The sequence below is a fragment of the Sitophilus oryzae genome, unplaced genomic scaffold, assembly GCF_002938485.1.
Source record: "Sitophilus oryzae breed Bouriz unplaced genomic scaffold, Soryzae_2.0 scaffold_1111_pilon_pilon, whole genome shotgun sequence".
NCBI lineage: Eukaryota > Metazoa > Arthropoda > Insecta > Coleoptera > Curculionidae > Sitophilus > Sitophilus oryzae.
The window spans coordinates 48,509-67,347 of NW_022145740.1; the positions used below are offsets into that span (position 1 = coordinate 48,509).

The 18,839-nt window shown below is 29.5% G+C and overlaps 1 protein-coding gene and 1 long non-coding RNA gene across 8 annotated transcripts in view; both read left to right on the plus strand.

Annotated features, from left to right (window-relative positions):
* The window catches only part of LOC115881689 (uncharacterized protein CG45076-like), a gene marked incomplete at its 5' end in the record, with an annotated part of 225,172 nt that overhangs the window by 43,608 nt on the left and 162,725 nt on the right, over window positions 1–18,839 (plus strand).
* On the plus strand, window positions 12,844–14,135 carry LOC115881737. The gene is made up of 2 exons (XR_004050080.1): window positions 12,844–13,186; window positions 13,786–14,135. It is a non-coding gene; the product is annotated as an uncharacterized LOC115881737 (long non-coding RNA).

The following is an 18,839-nucleotide window of genomic DNA, read 5'->3' on the forward strand; positions in this document are numbered from 1 at the left end:
TTCCTTATACAAGTTGATTTTATTATAAAATCAATTATTTGCAATAGGAAAATGTAGAAATTTAATACACACATATATTTTTATTAAACATTGTACAAAATAAGTAATATTGTAAAAAGAAATTTTTATTTGTAAATTTTGCAAACATCGAATTTTTATCAAAAAGCAAACAATCATACTTTAGCCCACTGGGCTTGTGAAAATGTATATTTGTTATTTTATTTATTTTGTTTGTTCGTCTTGATTAAAATATTATTATTCATTTGTATATGTTACTGTATATGTCCGAAATGCGGTAAAACCTAGGATAAGCGCGCTAAACCTAGGATTTACCAAAAGCAGTAACTAATTAGGTTAGCCTGGTTATTTGGAGGGTGTTATGCATTGGTTAGCCTGGTTATTTGGAGGGTGTTAATGCATTGGTTATCCTGGTTATTTAGGGGGTGTTAATGCATTGGTTAGGTGGTTATTTGGTGGGGTTGGTTTGTTTTTACTACCACTTGCTTTCGGTAAATCCTAGGTTTTACCGCATTTCGCACATTTACAGTAACATATACATAATGCAAATTTTGAACTGTCCAAATATTGCCTCTCCTATTGTGTTTACAGCGAAGATATAAGTAGGTTTTTTAAAGGTCTGGGTTTACTGAAAACACATGCTAAATTTGAAAAATGTTGGGCTATTTTTCATCTATTTATAAATTAAAACCAGACAGGTAATAATGCAAAACCAGGTAAATGCCAACATACCTTAAGTTGTCAACTTATAATTTTATCATTGTCAAATTATATTTCCCAAACACTAAGCTTTTATCTAATTTGAACAAGTTTTAAATTACAAAAATGCATATCGGGCACACTTATTCTCTGTACTGTAATATAGCAGCGTAGATAGTACAAAAAGTAGAATTCAATCATAGCTTGACAACTTACGGTACATTGACATTTGCCTGGTTTTGTATTGTTATCTGTTCAAGTTTTAATTTAAAGGTAACTGCAGTTTTTCTATTAATTAAAAACCGCTTTTCAAAAACTGTTCAAATTTGACATGGTTATTCAGCATACGCCGACGTTTAATAAACCTGTTTAAGACTTTGCTGTAAAATCAACCAGGGAGGAAATATTTAGACAGTTAAACATTTTCATAGGATTTCCTATGTTTCCAGCACCGGTGTACCACCTGGTATATATAATAGTCTAATTAATAACTAAAGATAACCGTCAAGAAATTTATAATCACTATTACTTTGCGACCTCCCCCTATAGAACTAAAAGCGAACGGCTTTAAATGGTCCGATTAAATTTATATCTCCGAAACTAAAGTTCCAAGAAAATTCGAAATATATCTAGAAATTCATTTACCCACTAGTAGTTATAAAAAGCATTTTTGGTAAACTCTGTCTCTAATTGTTTCTGAAAAATAAAATTATTTTTTTTGAAAATATCCGATTAAATGTATATCTCCGAAACTAAAGTTCCAAGAAAATTCGTAATATATCTAGAAATTCATTTACCCACTAGTAGTTATAAAAAGCATTTTTGGTAAAATCTGTCCCTAATAGTGTCTGAAAAATAAAATTAATTTTTTTAAAAAGGTTCGATTAAATTTATATCTCCGAAACTAAAGTTCCAAAAAAATTCGAAATATATCTAGAAATTCATTTACCAATAGTAGTTATAAAAAGCATTTTTGGTAAACTCTGTCTCTAATTATTTCTGAAAAATAAAATTATTTTTTTTGAAAATATCCGATTAAATGTATATCTCCGAAACTAAAGTTCCAAGAAAATTCGTAATATATCTAGAAATTCATTTACCCACTAGTAGTTATAAAAAGCATTTTTGGTAAACTCTGTCCCTAATAGTGTCTGAAAAATAAAATTAATTTTTTTAAAAAGGTTCGATTAGATTTATATCTTCGAAACTAAAGTTCCAAAAAAATTCGTAATATATCAAGAAATTCATTTACCCACTAGTAGTTATAAAAAGCATTTTTGGTAAACTCTGTCTCTAATTGTTTCTGAAAAATAAAATTATTTTTTGAAAATATCCGATTAAATGTATATCTCCGAAACTAAAGTTCCAAGAAAATTCGTAATATATCTAGAAATTCATTTACCCACTAGTAGTTATAAAAAGCATTTTTGGTAAACTCTGTCCCTAATAGTGTCTGAAAAATAAAATTAATTTTTTTAAAAAGGTTCGATTAAATTTATATCTCCGAAACTAAAGTTCCAAAAAAATTCGTAATATATCAAGAAATTTATTTACCCACTAGTAGTTATAAAAAGCATTTTTGGTAAACTCTGTCCCTAATAGTTTCTGAAAAATAAAATTATTTTTTTTAAAAAGGTTCGATTAAATGTATATCTCCGAAACTAAAGTTCCAAAATAATTCGTAATATATCAAGAAATTCATTTACCCACTAGTAGTTATAAAAAGCATTTTTGGTAAAATCTGTCTCTAATTGTTTCTGAAAAATAAAATTATTTTTTTTGAAAATATCCGATTAAATGTATATCTCCGAAACTAAAGTTCCAAAAAAATTCGTAATATATCTAGAAATTCATTTACCCACTAGTAGTTATAAAAAGCATTTTTGGTAAACTCTGTCTCTAATAGTTTCTGAAAAATAAAATTAATTTTTTTAAAAAGGTCCGATTAATTTATATCTCCGAAACTAAAGTTCCAAGAAAATTCGTAATATATCTAGAAATTCATTTACCCACTAGTAGTTATAAAAAGCATTTTTGGTAAACTCTGTCCCTAATAGTGTCTGAAAAATAAAATTAATTTTTTTGAAAATATCCGATTAAATGTATATCTCCGAAACTAAAGTTTCAAGAAAATTTGTAATATATCTAGAAATTCATTTACCCACTAGTAGTTATAAAAATCATTTTTGGTAAACTCTGTATCTAATTGTTTCTGAAAAATAAAATTATTTTTTTTGAAAAGGTCCGATTAAATTTATATCTCCGAAACTAAAGTTCCAAAAAAATTCGTAATATATCTATAAATTCATTTACCCACTAGTAGTTATAAAAAGCATTTTTGGTAAACTCTGTCTGTAATAGTTTCTGAAAAATAAAATTAATTTTTTTAAAAAGGTCCGATTAAATTTATATCTCCGAAACTAAAGTTCCAAAAAAATTCGTAATATATCTATAAATTCATTTACCCACTAGTAGTTATAAAAAGCATTTTTGGTAAAATCTGTCTCTAATTGTTTCTGAAAAATAAAATTATTTTTTTTGAAAATATCCGATTAAATGTATATCTCCGAAACTAAAGTTCCAAGAAAATTTGTAATATATCTAGAAATTCATTTACCCACTAGTAGTTATAAAAAGCATTTTTGGTAAACTCTGTCTCTAATTGTTTCTGAAAAATAAAATTATTTTTTTTGAAAATATCCGATTAAATGTATATCTCCGAAACTAAAGTTCCAAGAAAATTCGTAATATATCTAGAAATTCATTTACCCACTAGTAGTTATAAAAAGCATTTTTGGTAAACTCTGTCCCTAATAGTGTCTGAAAAATAAAATTAATTTTTTTAAAAAGGTTCGATTAGATTTATATCTTCGAAACTAAAGTTCCAAAAAAATTCGTAATATATCAAGAAATTCATTTACCCACTAGTAGTTATAAAAAGCATTTTTGGTAAACTCTGTCTCTAATTGTTTCTGAAAAATAAAATTATTTTTTTTGAAAATATCCGATTAAATGTATATCTCCGAAACTAAAGTTCCAAGAAAATTCGTAATATATCTAGAAATTCATTTACCCACTAGTAGTTATAAAAAGCATTTTTGGTAAACTCTGTCCCAAATAGTTTCTGAAAAATAAAATTAATTTTTTTAAAAGGTTCGATTAAATTTATATCTCCGAAACTAAAGTTCCAAAAAATTCGTAATATATCAAGAAATTCATTTACCCACTAGTAGTTATAAAAAGCATTTTTGGTAAACTCTGTCCCTAATAGTTTCTGAAAAATAAAATTATTTTTTTTAAAAAGGTTCGATTAAATGTATATCTCCGAAACTAAAGTTCCAAAATAATTCGTAATATATCAAGAAATTCATTTACCCACTAGTAGTTATAAAAAGCATTTTTGGTAAAATCTGTCTCTAATTGTTTCTGAAAAATAAAATTATTTTTTTTGAAAATATCCGATTAAATGTATATCTCCGAAACTAAAGTTCCAAGAAAATTCGTAATATATCTAGAAATTCATTTACCCACTAGTAGTTATAAAAAGCATTTTTGGTAAACTCTGTCCCTAATAGTTTCTGAAAAATAAAATTATTTTTTTTAAAAAGGTTCGATTAAATTTATATCTCCGAAACTAAAGTTCCAAAAAAATTCGTAATATATCTAGAAATTCATTTACCCACTAGTAGTTATAAAAAGCATTTTTGGTAAACTCTGTCTCTAATAGTTTCTGAAAAATAAAATTAATTTTTTTAAAAAGGTCCGATTAAATTTATATCTCCGAAACCAAAGTTCCAAAAAAAATTGTAATATATCTAGAAATTCATTTACCCGCTAGTAGTTATAAAAAGCATTTTTGGTAAACTCTGTCTCTAATAGTTTCTGAAAAATAAAATTAGTTTTTTTAAAAAGGTCCGATTAAATTTATATCTCCGAAACTAAAGTTCCATTCCAGTTATCATTCCTTTTTGACGTTATTCTTCATATTGACGAGGTGGCTTTGGTGAGTGTAGGATTGAATATTATGGTTCTTAGTGTCAAAGACTGTACAAAAGTCATTGATTTTGTTGAAGATGGCCGAAATTATGAATATTCGCTTGAGGTCCTGAAGAAGAATGAGAACACAACTCAATATACAAAATATATAAAAAAATCGGGGGGTGATAGTGCTCCTAAAAATAGTAAAAAAAGTTCCTATAAGTAGAGGGTGGAAAATGCATATTAAGGGATTTAGGGGCACTAAAAGGGTGAATTTATAAAACGGTTATTTTGAAATTGTAGGCTTAAAAAACGAGAAAAAATTTGGAAAAAAAATCCTCTGCCATAAATTTTGACCCTAAATCAAATGGTGATACTGAAAAATTATTTGGAAAAGCGGAAAGGGTAGTTTTTGCAAGGGTAGGGGGATGGCGGCCAGCTTGATCAGAATTTCTGCGCACTTTGATGCTCATTCACCCTAACTCTAAATCTTTAGGTTGATGAGATCCCTGTAGTGTGCATCTTTATATGGGACACCGTGTATAATGTTGTTTTTTCATGTCCTTTATTAGTCGCGATTATTATATTCTTCTATTAAAAATAAACTCCCTGACACAACATTCCGCCACCCTAAAATTTTGACTAAGTTTGATGTTGCATAATTTTTGAATTTGTAATACGATTTTTATGATTATGGTATTAATTTGTAAATAAATTTGTTGGCATTATTTTTTATTATTTTAATGGCTTATATATTTCGGTTAGGTGGGTTTATACCGGGGTAAATCAAAACTTCGTTTTTTGCAATAAATTCAAAATACCCTGTGGAAAAAATGGGGCGGGCATTTTGGATAAAAAGTACTTTCCTGTACATTCCTAACATTTCATTTTTTGAATTATCCTATTATCTCTATTCTTCTATGAGCTACACATTTTTAAATAAAGTACTCATATTTTTACAATCTTGAATTTGTTGAAAATAGAGCTTTCAATGCCCACCGTTATATTAAGGATGCCCTCCAAGAAGTTGTCTTCCCATTTGCTCCTTTCATTGGAAGTCAGTTTATACTGATGACTGATGCATGATAATGCCAGTAGTTAACGAGTACCTGGATGAGGTTGGACTACGAAAATTGGAATGGCCTCCTGGTAGTCTCAACCTCAATCCAATCGAATATATTTGTGCGATAAACTTAAAAGAGCTGTTTGTCGTCGTCATATTCCACCACAAACTTCACAAGAGCTATGGCTAGCTATAAAGGAGATTTCTAGTGCCATTCACCAGAAAGCGAAGTCTGAAAAACTTGAAAAGAATCCAACTAGATGGAAAAGAAATACTGCCATCACAGGAAGTTAAATATCTGGGAATAACCCTGGACAGTAAACTCCTGTGGAACAGGCATATTAAGAACACTACCAGCAAAGCCACAAAGGCACTCATGATATGCAGAAGACTGGCCGGAAATAGATGGGGCTGCTTCCCTAACATTTTGCGCTGGATGTATACCATGATAGTAAGACCCTTGATTACTTATGGAGCAGTTGCCTGGTACACAAAACTAGAGCAATGGACGGCAAGGCTAAACCTGTGCAAAGTCCAGAGACTAGCATGCGTTTGCATCACAGGAGCCATGAGAACCTGTCCAACAGCAGCAATGGAGGTCATTCTAAATTTAACACCACTGCACATTGTCATTGGTAGATATGCCAATGCGACAATGATTAGAATGGTCACTAACTGAATCTGTAATGGGAGAATTGTCAGATCAGGGGCTTGGAACACCCTGAAAAAGGAAATAACACTCCTGCAACTCCCAGTGGACGATATGCCAAGAACTTTGAGAAACACCTCAATGTAGTATTGAGCAATAAAAAGGATTGGAAGAGAGAAACGTCTGCCCAGCAGTTAAAAGACCATACCATAACTTGGTATACTGATGCTTCCAAAACCAATGCGGGAACAGGGATCGGAGAACTAAATACTCCGAACCAATGGGCACTTACTCTAGCATCCTACAGGCAGAAATCTACGCTATCGAAAGATGCGAGCAACTTATCTTAGATAGGAACTATCGGAAACAAGAAATAGCCATCTTATCTGAAGTCAAGCAGCATTAAAAGCGATCAACTCAGTATCAATCAATTCGAAATTGGTCAAAGACTGCACAGAGAAGCTGAATAAATTAGGCAAAGAAAACAAAATCCTCCTTTTCTGGGTGCCTGCTCACCAAAGGGATAGAAGGCAATGAAAAAGCAAATGGTATAGCTAAAAAAGGAGCGAACACTCCACTAACTGGACCAGAACCGTTCTGCTTTTCAAGTGGTAACCAACTCAAGGCGGAACTCAAGAACTTGGAAGACTCCATCCGCAACCTGCAATGGGGATCTTGCAACGGTTTAAGACACTCGAAGAAGTTTCTGAGGGCTTACGATCAAGGAAAATCAAAGATCTTCCTGGGTTTAAGTAAGAACAATCTTCGGATTGTCACGGGGTTTTTAACAGGACACTGTCTCCTCAATGAACAGCTCAGTAGATTGAAACTAAGAAGAAACGGCGAATGCAGATTCTATGGGGAAGATGGGGAAACACCAGTACACCTCATCACTGAGTGCGCCGAGACGACAACCATTCGTACCATGAACTTTGGTGCGACTGATATTGGAGATGGAGAACTACCCTCTATATAATCGTCCCAGATACTGGCTTTTGTCAAAGACCTGGGACTGTATGATGAGTTATAACTCAAGAAAGGGGGGCACAATAGATCTGTAAGGTCGCAGTGATTAACCCCCCTCCCACTCATTCTAAATTCTAAAAATTCTAAGGAGATTTCTCCGTTAATGATAGCCTTAGCTCTTCTAAAGGGTTTTCTTGATCTATAGTTTGATATTCATCAAGCTATAAATTAAGAAAGAATAACAACTCTTATTCATTCGATACGACGAAGACCTCGAACTGTTATTGCTGCGAGAGGTAGACATACACGCTATTAAAATTATTATAAAATTACTGTTTTTGTCAATAAAAGAATTTCTGAAATCAATACTTTACTTAAAAATGTGTAGCTCATAAACGAATAGAGATAATGGGATAACTCAAAAAATTAAATGTTAGGAATATATCTAAGATTACAGTAAAGTGTTTTTTTTATCCAAAATGCCCGTCTCAATTTTTCTACAGGGTGTTTTGAATTTGCAAATAACAACTTTTTGATTTACCCATGTATAAGCCCACCTAACCGAAGAATATAAGCCATTCAAATAATAAAAAATAATGCCAATAAATTTATCTTCACACTGATACCATAATCATAAAAATCGGATTACGAAATAAAAAGTTCTGAAACATCAAACTTAGTCAAATTTTTAGGGTGGCGGAAATTTTGTGCCTGGGGTATATTTTATTTAATTGATAAAAAATATTATACTTCATAATTAGAAAACGTTGATTTAAATTAATTTCGAGTTCAATTATTCTGCTATTGTATAAATAGTGATTAAAATATTACTGGCAGTTGTAAATAAAATTAAAATTTTATTTTGCAACTTTTGATTCGGGCTACGTCTCTAAAAATGGAGAATTGATTTGATTCGCCGCTGTGGCTCGGTTTTCTTTTTGGCACGCGAATGAAAATATTTAGGTGTCGTCGTAGCCAGTGACATGCACACGGGCTGATTTATATGATTTAATTTTCGCACACAACGGAATGCTCTTGCCAAATTTAATCAAATTTGTCGTTGGAAAAATGTGCAATAACTTTAAAGAAATAAGTAACGTACAGGTGAATAAAGAGCTAAAACATAATTGCATGTAATTTTCGAATAAAAATACTTAGGATGGAGTAAGACTAATATTATTTATACATATATTCACACATCACAATTTTTAACGTTGCTTTGAATGTGGAAGACAATGATTCAGTTTTAAAACTAAAAAAGTTTCGGACTTCCATTGTTTTTATTTATTTTGCTTACACAACGTTTCGGTCAGAAGTATCACTAACCGTTATCAAGTGTGAACTAAACTAAATCCTAAAATTACTGTGCTTATACAGGGTTGTTCACCACATACGACACGGAGTATTGTAGCTAGACGATTAGATTTTTGCAAATTGTAAGTTTTGGGTTCGTTGAAGGACTATTAGATCTACAATTTAAAAATATTTTTACAAGGTACAGAGTGTCCCAAATAAGTAAAAAATATTATGGTTGTATTTTTTTAAATGGAACACCCTATATATTTTTCTATTTTTGGATTCTACGATTGAAATAAAGGTAAATTTGATTAAGGTTTATCGCACTTGAAACTTACTTAACTAACTTAAATTGCAGTAAAAATTTTAAGGCTTCATTTCTCCAAGGGTATCAAAGTTTTTAATACTAAATATTTACTGAAGATTATTTATTGATCAGATGTTGTGTTGCAATAATAAAAATTTTACTAGCTTATACAGAGTGTCCAAAAATTTATATTAAATAATGTCTAGATTTAAACGGCAATAAGTTGTTTAATTTAAATGGAATACCATACGTTACGTGAATCAGATGCACAATGTAATTGTCTATCAAATTGTATTATATCATTTTTTACACATCTCTTCAAGTTTTCGTAAAAAAATGCATTTTCTTATAATTTAGACCTCGTTTATTACTATACCCATGGAATATTGACATTTTAGCTTATTTTTAAAGATGTAACAAATTTTCAAAGGGTACAGATACTAATATTGTCGATATAGTTCGCTTATTTACTTAAAAAATTAAAAAAAAAACTGTTTAAATATTTTTATTTAAAGAGGACCAATTAATACGATCCCAGTATTCAAACTACATTAATTGACTGTTTACGTTGATTAATAATAATTGCTCGATATACTAAAAAACTGAATTTTGTGTGTGTATTAGACAGTGTGGTAAAAAGTAACACCTTATAAATTTTATTTCATTTTTTGACGAATGCTTATATTTACAAAAACAGAGACGTCCATTTTCATAACTTATTATTATATTGATTTCTGAGCCTAATCCAAATTTATTTAGTATACTTTATTAATTAAAACAATTCAAAGTTATGTAATTAACTAATTTTTGGTGTTTTTGGTCGGAAATAATGGTGGTATATTTAATTGGTATACTTTTTTACAAATATTTAAATAGTTTTTTTTGTATGCCAAGGGGCTTGCAATATTTACCACCTGTACATTTTGTACATACATGGTGCTATAAAAAAATTTGAAATGTCAATATTCCATGGGTACAGTGATAAATGAGGTCTAAATTATAAGAAAATGCATTTTCTACGAAAACTTGAAGAGATGGGTAAAAAATGGTATAATACAATTTGATAGACAATTACATTGTGCATCTGATTCACGTAAAATATATAGGGTGTTCCATTTAAATTAAACAAATTATTGCCCTTTTAAGCTAGTAATTATTTAATATAAATTTTTGGACACTGTGTATAAGGTAGTAAAATTTATATTATTGCAACACAATATCTCATCAATAAATAATCTTCAGTAAATATTTAGTATTAAAAACTTTGATACCCTTGGAGAAATAAAGCCTTAAAATTTTTACTGCAATTTCATAAAATTGAAAATATTTCAAAAACGGTAAGGTTTAAGTGTGATAAACCTTAATAAAATTTACCCTTATTTCAATCGTAGAATCCAAAAATAGAATAATATACAGGGTGTTTGAAATCTAGTTCTAAGCTTGCATTTAAAGCGATAATAATGCAGCTTTAGGAATAAACACCAATTTTTCTATGACTAAAATTTAAAAAAAATACACGAAAAAAGTTTATACGGTATAATATTATATTCTTCTATTAAATAACCCTTAAATTAGGTTCATAATAGTCTTTGATAATTACGTAATAATTCCTCGGCGTAATTTAGCTTCGTTAAAACTGAAATCACACAAAATTTCCGCGTAAAAGTCGTTTCTATATAGCACTTTGTAAGTTATTTGACGCAGTTTCATCAACTTATTAGAGTTCTTGCCGATGCGAATCCCTACAGGGATCTGGAGCGCGAACTTTGAATATGCATAAGCACGTGCTTCAGGCAAAATTGGATTCTTTTGTGTTTGACTGCCGAGTTTTTACAGCGTTTGTTTTAGCGAAATCGTGTTGCAATAAGTTTACGGTTGGAGAACTTGTTATTACTACGCCCAATATTAGGCTAGACTCATACACGTACCACTTTACCATGATTAAATGGTGTATGGTTAGTCTGTCGCAGATAACTAAGACGTTACCATCCCAATGTCTAAAAAAAACTCTCTCCACTCTCTACTAAATAAGGTATGATGGCAATTCATGAGGAAATGTCAATACTTCGGATACGAATTCAGAGCCCAAAGATACACTTAAAATTCTATATAAATACGTATCCGCAAGGCCTTCATTTTTGAGATACAGAATATTAAAGCTTGAAATTAATGTTTCTGTTTTTTATTAAAATCTATGGTAATGTAAATATTATAATCCATATATAGTCTGTCCAATGACAAGATCCTTGACAGTGATAGATGTGTCTGTCATTTTAATTTCAAAGTAGTTTATTTTATTTTACAAAGAAATAAGTTGGTACAACTGGAACGCATAGCATTAAATTAATATGGGTATTTAAAATTTGAGTGACAAGTGATTACTTCAAAATATTGTGAAAAAAACTGTATAAAACAGAAAAAACCTAATCGAGTTATTTTATTTAAAAAAACGGTATGTGTTAATACAAAACAAACAAGAACAAAACACCACATACCAGAAAAATATAAAAAGAACTATTTCTTACTTTCAAGCTTTAAGAAACATCCCGCATTTATTATTATATTTATCAATAAAACAAATACAAATTTGTTCCACAGGAATAAATAAAACAACATAAATAGAACATACTATTTTATTAATAATAACACTTACCAAATTTTATACTTTAAAGGTTGATTAATTAACTTTAATCTTAATTTTTTTAAACCAGTACCTTTTGACATCATTATTTTTCTGCAGTACTAAAATCCATTATTTACCTATCGTGTGATATTTTACAGCTACTCCAGTTTTTAGTATATGTTTAGTATGATTCTGGTACCATATACGAAATGCACTTATCAACGACGAGATGGTATACAATCTTTATTGATGGTAACTTTATTGGGGGGTGTATAATAAGACTTTCTACCTGGGCAGCGAGTATTAACTACAAACTGTGCTCTGGGTCTACAGTTAATTCTCCCTCGATTTTTCCTCCACTTGACTTAAAAAGACACAAAGCACACCCCATTAAACCCATCCATAATTAACTTAAAAAATATAAGAATTTTTTTTAGTAAAATAAATAGATTGGTATGGGACGTTATCTGCTTTTCTTGAGTCATCGTCTGTCGAAATCTTACCTGAGAAAAAAAAACAGTGTATAAGAGACAGTGGTGCAACTAGACACCGACTGTTAGGGAGGCTCAGTTCAATTAAAAGATAATATTGATTTGAGGTTAAAACTCATCTTAAACGACTCGCACAAACCATCGGGAGGGCTAATTTTGTGTTTAGGGAGGCTAAGTACCCCCTATCATTCTATAGTTGCGCCACTGGTAACAGATATACATTTTTGACCAAAAAGTGACAAAGAAATCATTTGTATTAATCAAAAATGTAATACAGGGCTAAACGAAAAAGTTACCGTTATTCGAAAGACTTTAAAAAGTCCGTTTTCATTCCAATATTTACATGAACACAAATATAGACGTTTATGTTTATTTTTGGGTCCTGAATACGTACCTGGAATATTGACATTTCCTTATGAATCAACCTGTATAATGTATATTCAAATTTCAATACCTACATCGTAATATTGTGCCAAAATAAAAAAAAAATTCATCTGAAATAATATAAAAATTCTATGAAAAAGTGTTAATTGACTCAAGTATAGAAAATACATTTTTTTTAATTGAAATGATAATACTTCATAAATAAAATTATATTTAGCTTTTGTTACCATAGATTCCAATTCCAAAATACCTCCAATTTTCGCACAAACAAAACATTTTCCATACGATTTATTTTTACAACTCGCACACATACAAAAACATTTATTTTAACTTCTGTTTGATACGGTTTGAACTTACGTACATTTGGCACAGGGTCAGCACGTAAACTTAAAAATTAAATAATAAATATCCCGGGGAAAGTTTTTTAACTCATACCACATAGACATTTATGTGTGGTAACATTAGAAAACACAAAAGATAAAACTTCGATACCTTTAATTGTTTAAAGTGATTTGAAAGTTTGAAAAACATGATTGTGTTAAACTACGACAGAACGTATGGTGCCAAAATGAACTATACAACAGAACATAGATATTACTTTGATAAGTTTTTGAGTTTGTACTGGCCTTTGAGGAGAACACCAAGGTTTCCATCTTTGCCCTACGACTTATTGGATTTGTGGCCCACTGAGCATCATCTCAGAAAAATTAGAGTGAGTACTGTCCCACTGTTAACTGATTATACCTATTTAATTTTTTGAGATAGAACATTCATAAAGTAGATAAAATATAAGGTTATTAAGTGTCATACGCTGTCCCTGTTAGAAGTGTATTAGATAGAACATATCTTTCTGATTTTAAAAATATATTACACATGCCCTTCTTTGTTAATAGTTTGATTTTAATTTGATATAAATGTGTAAATATAGTTTATGTAAAACTAACAATGTTTAAAGTTTATTAACTACCTGACTACCTTAAAACTAATAAATATGTCAAGACTGGATTAGAGAGAAAGGGCATATGTGATATATTTCAGAAATCAGAAAAAAAATATTTTAACCAATACTTTTCTATCTTACAGAAGATCCCATTAAAAAAAAGTTTACATCAATAACTGTGACATTTGACACCATATCATATTTTTGGTAATATGCTATGAAACTTAACTAAAAACCCTAAAATTTAATGTTTCAGTGAATGTTCTATCTACAAAACCAAAACAGTTATAGGTTATAGCCAGTTAAAAGTGTGACAAAATAAAATGAACTGTTGGTAAATTTTAACTGTTTCAATAAATTTTATATTTTAGGTGAGAAACAATTTATATGGACTATAAAACATTAGCAAAGGAATAGTGGATTTATAAATAGTATTAAATTTTAATTTGTTTAAAATATAAACAATACACATTTATTGTTGTGGTAGTAAATCATTAATTATATTAAATTGTTACTGTTACGATCAATATATTTATATTGTTAGGATTTAGTTGTTAAGTAAATTATATTAAAAATATTATAAAATGATAAAAAAATATTCATTTACAGACATGTGAATGTAGGGAACTAAAACAAAAGGAGAGATTACCTAAATTACCATAAGTTTAAGCAGCATATAGAGTCATCTAAAAAATATATTTAAAAATGGAGTATAAAAATATATTAAAGAAAAAATAACAAAAAATATAAAAAGAAGTGGTAAAAAAAATCATAATTTTTATTTATGTGGAAAAATATATGTCCTTTTTATACTAAAAAATAAAATGTAATAAAGAATAAAAATAATAAATTATTATTTATTATATCGGGTGAGTCTTAAATGAGTGCAAACATTTTTAGGTGTAGTATATTTCGACACCAGAAACACGTATATGAGGAAAAAAAAATTAAAAATTTCGAATATCTTGAAAAATATTTTGAATTTTTTTAGTTTTTAGTTAAAAAACATGATCACATAACAAATATGTCAATATTAATTTTAATTAATTTAATTTACAAGAAAGAAAATCTAGAAAAGATTCAGTGGTTCTTTAATACTCATCCCGTATACAGGGTGATTCAGATTTTACTAGAATAACTTCAGGTATCGATAGAACTAACCGAAATAATGATAGTTTGTATTATAAACCATACTCCAAAAAAGCTTCCGCTTGGAGTAAAATGGCGACAAAATTTGAATTAAGTTCTCCAAGGCATGCTGCCAATTAAATAACACTTTTCGAACGCAGCTGAGCTATGTCCGGAATTTTGTGGAATATCTCGAAAACTAAGCGACATATCAAAAAAATGTAAGAACAAGAAAAGTTACTAAAAAGACGGAAGGTATCAGAAAAAAATACAAATTTATCCAATGGCTTGCGACAAAAAAGTTCTACAAGGTTCCGTGCAGTTGACACTCACAAAAACAACACCCTGTATAGCAATTAATCCAATTTTTTTCACATATATCAGCCACGTTGCCCTTTGCATTTAACCAAACACTTGTGTATTTAAATCCTCTGGCTTACGAGTAATAAAATAAAAATTCACAGATTTTGCAACATGCGCAACCATCATAGGCGTATTGAAAATACCAGACACACACCAGACGCAAGTTGGCGGTTGTCGAAGAAAAAAAACTTTTTTTTACACACCCCTTAATTTTAAATGAACTTATTCGATACTTTACGGTCACCCTTATAATGTTTACTACTGAACTGTGATATTTATTTCTTGGTTACAGAAACCATGCAATGTAAGGTCGTGGCGGTAAGCAGCAAAAATAAATTACATTAATAAAAATTAATGTAAAAAATAAAATTTGGTCACAAAAAGTTTTTATTATTTTTCTGAAGTAATAACCATAAATATAAAATCTTGACACTTAATGATGGTGGTTTCATTAGGTTGTTTCTTGCATTGGACTTAATAATATAAATCTGAAACAAAATTTCTGATTTTAACGGTAAGTACCTATAATTTTTTAATATTAATTCTGAAAAATAAGAAAGTAAACGTAATAATAATTAATATCGAGTTTACGTTTGTTTTGTATCGTTTGTATAAACTTTGTTTAAAGGCTAAACAGTGATTAACAATACATATTTTATTATAATTAATCACTGTTTAGCTTTTAAACAAAGTTTATACAAACGGTGCAAGTGGGCATAAAGGTCGAAACTACCAGTTTGATTAGATTATCGATGTATACATGTATACTCTGTTTTTTTTCTCAGGTAAGACAGACGATGACAAGAAAAGCAGATGACATCCCATACCAATCTATTTATTTTACTAAAAAAAGTTTCCATTATTTTTTAAGTTAGCTATGGATGGGTTTAAATATAAATCCGTCATGCGTAGTGTCTTGTTGTTTTTAACCAGTTTTATTGGTTTATTTCAAAAATGACAGATAATATTTCAATTTTACTGGTTTGACGGAACGATGAACGACAAACGGACGCCGGATTAGGATTCTAAGCCCCTCAATTTTAATGTCTTTGCCTGTCCAGAGGCCTGTCATAAAATATATTTTTGAAATGCTGTGAATAAGAAACTTCTTATTTCTTATGAAAATCATTTTATTATCTTGGCTCTCCGAGACGTTTTCCATATCCGTATATACACCAATGGTAAGTCACGGTAATATTTATTAACCATATTCATATTAGGTATTATTACTTACCTTCCTGATTTATATTTCCTGTTGTCTCTGATGGTCCTTCAAAATCTTCCAAGGTCGAAAAAGAAGTACCGATTGTAGTTACTGATAAAACTTTAGCAATTTTATTGCGATTTCTATAGGCTCGACAACGTTCGACGTTTAATTTAAGTTTTCTAGCTTTTTTTTCATCTTCTGTAGTATTTAAGATTTTTTTTAACGAAGATTCAGTTAATGAACGATGAACCGTTTCGCTTATCCACCATTTTTTAAAAGGTACCACAGACCACTTGATTCGAGTCATCACGTGAACTATTGGATTTTATATTTATATATTATATTTGCATTTTATATCCGATTCAACTTATGACTTCCGATCTGATTACTCCTACAGTGATATAATCTGTATTACGACTTATGCTAGGTTAATTAAGGAAATTTGCGATCCAATTTGAATTAATTTATACTGCAAAGACTAGCATAGCCTATGATTTGTCGTTGTCAATTATAATTTAAAAGTAAAAATACGTAAAAATATTATTTTTATAAAGCCACAAAGGAGAACAACAAATTGATAATGATTAAATAGACCATCCAAGAGATAATGAAATTAAAAAAAAATAAGTTTTAACTGTCATAATTTACTAGGAAAAAGCAGTTCTAGCATAATTCAATAGGTTCAAAATTTACGATAAGTTATGAGATCGTTGGGATACGAGAAGTGCTTAGACATTTTCATTTTCAAAAAGTCTTGTATTTCGAAAATGAATTTTACTTCGAAGTGCAAGTAAATTAGTGGATATACCTAAATAAGCCAAATAGGTATTTTTTTTTCAAGTAATTATGTTTATAAAATAGGCGAGTATTGTTTTAACAAATACTTATACGTATATTACGTCAAAGTGCAGAGGCAACATTATTTTTGATGTCGACTGTAAAATAATGTGAAAATTACGGGAGATATAAAAAATGATATACAAATACATAAAACATGATAGAAACTTTAGCAAATATTATATTACAATCAAAAATAACATACATGCATACATATAAATTTAAAATGTGGTAAAATACAAATATGAGGTATGGGTGCAAAATATGACATGTGCATTGGTGGCTTACACACTGGATAAAATCAAAAATATTCATCATCAATTAAAAAATGCAATAAAGAAGTTAGCGTCTTTTTAACTTATATTAATAACAACTAAAGTATACTAAAATCAATAAATTTTACAACTAGACAATTCCATAATTTCCGAGAAAAAAGAATATTATCATATATATCGATTTAAAGTCTAAAGCACTTCGCTATTAAACTCTTAAGAAAATCAAGAAATCAAATTTAATTAACTAAGCCAATCCCGTAAGGACGCAACTGAAATAAAAATTACAGAACTGTTTTTATATGAAAAAATACATCTTGATACATGGAAGACGTGTACTAAATTTTATAAAGATATTTAAAATAGTATAGTGTTATTATAAAAAAAAAACTGATTTTCCTGAAAACTTTATCGCCCTGTATAAAAATGGGAGGCAACATTACTTTTGATTCTGTTAAATAATATGATAAATTAAGAAATATATAAAAAAATTGTGTACAAATACATTAAACAGAGAATACAAGTATAATCCAGCCGTCGAACAGAGAATACAAAATTATATACATACATATAAAATTAAGCGTACGTCTGTCCGTTCTGTAGCTACGGGGAATCCGTGAGAGGGGAAACGATATTCTCTCGATGTTTTTCGTAAAAAATAGACGACGCGTCCCATCAATAAAAATTCAACAAATTTGCAAGTAGCCAATAAAATGAGTGGGCGGAGCGATTTGCGGTGACGCACTCGTCAAATCGACGTATATATAATATATATAATACTAAATATAATAATAAACTAATATATATAATACTAAAACCGAAAAATAATTCAAATTTTAGCGCCATTTTACTCCAAGCGGAAGCGTTTTTGGAGTATGGTTTATAGTACAAACTATCATTATTTCGGTTAGTTCTATCGATACATGAAGTTATTCTAGTAAAATCTGAATCACTGAATCACCCTGTATACAAATGTGAGTTTATTGTAGAGATAGTTAATATCTAAAATACCTAACCATAAACTAAAACTTTGCTTAATAAACTAAAGCCAAAAGTATTTTAATATTACTCCAAATTTCATTTTGAATTTTGAAAGTTAAGTAGAAAAAGTACCACATAATATATTTCATACAGGGTGACAATTTGAAAACGAACAGTATTTAATATTACCTCTACCGATGATAGTATGAAAATTTGGCGAAATACGTCAATTTACATATCCAGGGGACAATTTTTGAGGCATTTGTTGTCGTGTTACTTTCAACCCTTTGACCCCCAGGGCACCTAACCCTAAAATTTTAAATGGCAACCCTATTTCTTTTACCATCTTTGTGTTCCTTATAAAATTCTCAAAAAAATAATGCAGTTTATGTAGGATTCTATAAGAAACACAAAAATGGTAAAAGAAATAGGGTTGCTATTTAAAATTTTAGGGGTAGGTGCCCTGGGGTCAGGGGGTTGAAAGTAACACGACAACAAATGCCTCAAAAATTGTCCCCCTTGATATGTAAATTGACGTGTTTCGCCAAATTTTCATACTATCATCGGTAGAGGCAATATTAAATACTGTTCGTTTTCAAATTGTCACCCTGTATAAACTTACCTACTTTTTAAAAAT